Consider the following 5,909-nt stretch of genomic DNA (forward strand, 5'->3'; position numbering starts at 1 on the left):
GTGAGCGCGGCGACATACGTCACCCGACCACCGTTCGGCGTTATCGCGATTGAAACGCGCCCGAAATAAAGTCGCGCGCATCTGCCGTACTGCAGAACTGATTGTCCCGACGTTAATACTTAATAATACGTAATACTTATTTTAATATAATATTGTGGTCGTCGTGACGAATAATATTGCATTATAATATTATATTATGGTCGTCACGAAGTAAATGATATTATATTACAATATTATAATGGCTGTCGTTAAATTAAACTACAACTTTGAACTTGCTGCAGTTAGTGTGGCGTTTAATTTTGATTTTAGATTAGTAATTAATAATAATTAGACCGTTTTATTAAATATTACATTTTTGTTAAACAGGAAAAGTTATTATTTGTTTGCAAAAACGTCGTTCTAGTTCATATTTAGTAAACGTCACTTGTTTTTTCCCAATAGAACGTGAATGACGTTTATATATTTAATGAATTCAAACGATTTTTAAGACGTTAAAAATTTCAAATAATCAAATTTATTTACTATTTAATAAATATCGATTGATAATATTATAATATAATATTATAGGTAATACTGTAATAGGTATATTATGAAATACGAATTATAAGAAAATAAAAAGTACGTGAAAATCCAGTGAGCTCGTCTCGGCATAAAACAACAAAATTATCATGATTTCCACGATTTTGTATTAGTATTTAAACAATATATAAAATAAATTAAATTAATGTTTTTATATTTTCAAAGAACTTGAATGTGAACGTGGACGAATTCAACTTTTTAGTGGATGTTCTGAAAACTGCAATTTTCTATACTAGGTATAGTAGTGAATTTTTTATTATTGACTTCATTAATATTATATTATAAAACTAAGGTAAGAAATAAGAATATTCGCACTGTCAATACAAGAAGGCCACAACTAGAAATTTATGATTTTCATATTCATGGTGTATTACTGTATTGATTTATTGAATTTACATCATAATACTGTTTCAAAATGTATACATTATTAAAATATTTTTTAAAAGACTACTAAAAGTAAAAATATTAATTTTACTCTTTATGATGATTAATTCCCAATCACAGTAGAAAATATTAATATTTTTCAATTGATAATAATTAAAAACAAATTATTTATTTTTTAAATAAGGAAACTAAAAGACAGAAGAGATGTTATTTATATTTTTATTTTAATACAAAAAGTGATATTTCATTAATATAAATTTAAAATTATGATATTATTTTAATAATATTGCATTATAATATTATATTATGGTCGCACGTAGTAAATGATATTATATTACAATATTATGGCTGTCGTTAAATTAAACTACAACTGCAATAATATTAATTTAATATACAAATTGCTATAATTCAATGTAAATATTGTTAAACATAAGGAAACTAAGACATAGAAGAGATGTTATTTATTTTTAATTTTTATGCAAAAAGTCATATTATAATAATTTTAAATTATAATATTATTTTTAATAATAATAATTTAATATACAAATTGTTATAATTCAAAGTCAATATTTGTAAAAATAATCGAACATTCAAGAGACAGAAGTTTTTCATTTTACAAATTAAATACTATAATATTATATTAATTAAATCATAATTTTTAATACTTCGTTCTTTTTTGTTTTACGGCCAAAATAATATTAAAATCAATTAATAAAGTAGCGTACTGCGTAGGTAAACAAACTAGAAAAATTTCAACTTTAATTTGTTCTTTTAAGTTCAAATTATACAAAAGTAAAGATATTTACAAGAATAAAAATCACTTGATTATAATCACAACATAATTATTAATATGTATCTTCCCTTTACATTATTTTTGTTATTATCATTTTATTCTATATTTTATATTTATATGAACATTTGCTTTTGTTGAGTTATGGCCTTATTGTTCTGACAGTGAGAATTATTATCTATGAGAATTTAAAATAAACAATGATAAACGGTGTTGGCGCCGGTTTTTCCAATTTCCCGCAATTCTATAAAATTTGAAAATATTTTAGTTGCTACCTTAATTATAATACTTTTACACTAATGAGTAATGACTAATCTACTGCCCGATAACAATTTAAGGGTGTTGATACGGTGTCAATAAAAGGTACTTCACAGGAAACCTAACCTCTATCACGCCTATTGTTGATATGTCGGATTTTGATAATTCTGTAAGATGATAACTTGTTTCAGATTGGATTAAAGTCTGAATTTTAATTTTACTTCAAATGGTGCTAGAAAAATACGTTTGAAAAATAACAAATATTGTGTATTATTCAAATGTATATTTTAGCTTCTGCCTTCTATATAGATAATAATAATTTTTAAAATTGGTTTGTATATTTCTGTTTAACACGTTTATCGGTTACCTTTTATTTGTTGAAATTTTTTATGTTTTAAGATATTTACCTAGTAAAGAAAGCTGAAAAACGATTCTTAAGTCAAAATTCGGCAGTCGGACTTAGTTTTAAAGTTATAGCTCTTTGGAATCTGAGACCCATCCAAGGAGGTTTTACGTATAACAAGTCGAGGGATGTTTTCGATTTTAAGCTAAACTATGTATTTTACTCTTAAATTGTACATATTTATACAAATTCTGATTTTTAGGATTAAACTATTTAAATAAAATTAAAATGGTATACAGTCAAAAGTTCTAAGAATATAATATAATAGGTACTAAAAGCTTCGCTGTACCTATGTCTTGAATACAAGTATAGGTACCTACCATTTATTATGTCCAACAATACACACTTAGAGAGATCTTTAAACGCTAAGAAACCGGTAGATATTTAAAATACCACGTAAAGCTCATCACCAGCACTTAAACCCATTAGTTTCAGCTTTCTCTTCTCAAAACATCACTAATGTATTTGTTAATAGACATATAAAAAAACATGAACCTTATAAAATAATTCCAACTACAGACCAAGATTTGAAAAATATTGCGATCATGTTGTTTAGGCCAAGGAGGGCTTAAAACCATCTTGTTTACAGTTCTGGTTTTTAGTATGCCAATACTAATAACCGAATACATTTATCGCTTCACATTGCAGATTCTAAAAGTAGGTATGCCTACTAAAATCTAAAGGTCTATCCAGGGATGGCCAACCTGTGGTACATTTAATATTATTGAATGCGGCACATTCAATTTGGCACGCAATACTCATTTCAATTTTAGATTCCGAGCTGAGCAATAAATGTATATTATTAAATGTATTATTATTTATTGTTGTTGGTGGTCGAAATATTTAAGAAACAAGCGCAAATTGTTAGATTAATGGGTTTGCTGCTCTTTTTACTAGGTATCTAGTATCTACATCCGTGTCCCGGAGCTTATACCCGCCCAGAGTCGGCGCGTTCACCTACTGGCTATTATACATTTATACGGTGAATTAATAATAGGTACCTATTACATGTCATAATCGATCTATATCTCACGGTGCGGACTGCGGGTTACCCACCCATTTGTAAAATTCATCTGCACCCACCGCCGACCAATCCACACAAAAATCCAAGGCTGGGCAAGTTCACAATTTTTTTTAACTCGTTAAGTTACGTTATTTTAAAATAATCAAATTAAGTTAAGTTAAAAGTCACTAGTATTTTTTTTCGTTAACTCGTTAAGTTAAGAGTTAACTTGAAAAAAAAGTAACTTAATTTAGTGTAAAGTCAAAATTTGGTAATTTGCAAAATAAAAAATTCCAGACACATATATGGTTTATTAGATAGTTTTTCTTTACACTCAAGAAAATAACTGGGGAAATTTAAAATGATACATCAAAGTAAAACCCATTAAAAAATTTGAATTATTCTTCGGATGAAAATTAATTTAATTTAGATACTTTTGAAATAAAATTAACTTGAAATTAACACGTTAATCTTAAAAAAAGTAATTTATTAAGTTAAACGTTGATTTGAAAAAAATAGTAAAGAGTTTATTAACTTAATTAAAATTAACTTAGCGTTTTAACTTAATTTTAACTTTTAACTCGTTAATGCCCAGCCTTGCAAAAATCTATACTATAGCAACCATACTAGGTAATACAGTTTGTTCCAGAAGTCCTGTATCACCCATAGTATCTCCATAGGAAATCATTACATTTTAATATTTTTTTTTTGAACTTTTTAAAAAAATACTATCAACAGAATGGCTATCTTGGAAATTTAAAAAACTTATTTGCCTAAAAAAAATGTTTGATAATTTTTGAATTTTTGAAAAAAAATATCATATATTATATTATTCAACCAGAATTTCCATACTTACTACTGTAAGAAAAACTGGATTTAAATATACTATTGATTTTCCATGGAGATACTAAGGGTGATACGGGACTTCTGGGATATACTGTATACACTTCCCAATCCACCTAAATTCCTAATGAAGTATCAAATTTTACTTTTCTAAATATTAGGTATACATAGCCTATACCTAACGTAATATTATTTTATTATGTATAATTATTTAATATTTGAATTACGAGTGTATTGCATTAAATTAATAATCCCTTATGGTGTATATATTAATAATTATTAACTTCAGTCACCTACATATTTTATGTGGGAAGGGATGGGGGTGGGTAAATACCCAACCCCAAGACCAAATAAAAAAATGCAAATGCAACAAGTCCCGAACTCTGCTTATTACCTCCACCACATCACGGTTTTATATTAATACCTGGACAACGCCTGCAGATTGTGCCTATAGTACCTACAGCTATAAAAGTGGTCTATGGAATCATTTAAACATTAAATTCTCGTTTAAACTTTAAAGTACGATTGAACCAACCTATATATATGTATATTGGCTATTAGACATAAATCTTATTGACTAGGGTCCGTTTGACATACATTTGTAGTTTTCACCCAACAAAAACATTTTAATTGCGCAGATACTTATACCATTATGATGAGTGTACCTACCTTATACTTTTTTTTTCCGTGTGACATCGCTACATGCATGTTCAGTGAGGAACATTATTCTGTTGAAATAAATAAAACTAAAAATATATTTCTTAACACGACAAAAAAACATAATATCAACATAATAAGTAACTTTATTACATTATAAACACATTTTATAATAATATATTATATTAAATTTAACAATTTTTTCAAAATATGGTGTTCGAAGTTGCAAACAACCAAAAATTTAAAAAAATATAACTTAATTTTAGATTCTGAGCGGAGTGAGGAAGCTAGTGGTTTTACAATGATATTTATTTATTTCTTTATTTTTATCCTGTATACAACATGTCTACCAGAAGTCCAGAAGGAGTCCTTTGATTTCTACATATAGTATCTTATCTTTTATCAAATTTAATCAAGATGGTATTTTAGAAAGGTTATTTTTTGAATTTCTTAATAGTTATTTAATGCCACAGGAAAAACCACCGAAAAATTACGAAAAACCGCTAAAAATGGGATTTCAATTTCTAACGCTTTGTTTATCACCATAGAAACGAATAAAAATTATAATATTATAATTTTAATTCAACTTATACATGCTATAATAAAATAATAATAAGTAATAACAATATAAAATATCCAGACTGACAAACTGTCTGCGCTCAGAATCGTTTTTCTTATATAATGATACTATATCTTTGAATTCAAGTTTAATACCATTATAAATTGACCCACTTGTAACCTAATGTACAGCAGAGCAACATCCACTTACTCACTTTTTTGATTTTAATTTTTACCACTGTAATTCAGACATTTTTATAGAAAATGTCAATAGAATAAAGAAAATAAAGAAAAATAGAAGCGGAAAAAAATAATAACAGAAGATTAACAACCAAAAATGTAATTAAATGTATATCAATTTTTAATTGTGCATTTTTACTAATGTTTAAAGAAATAATTTTTACAGAAAATGACAAAATGTCAATAGAACAATA

The sequence above is a fragment of the Acyrthosiphon pisum genome, chromosome A1 (genome assembly GCF_005508785.2).
Source record: "Acyrthosiphon pisum isolate AL4f chromosome A1, pea_aphid_22Mar2018_4r6ur, whole genome shotgun sequence".
NCBI lineage: Eukaryota > Metazoa > Arthropoda > Insecta > Hemiptera > Aphididae > Acyrthosiphon > Acyrthosiphon pisum.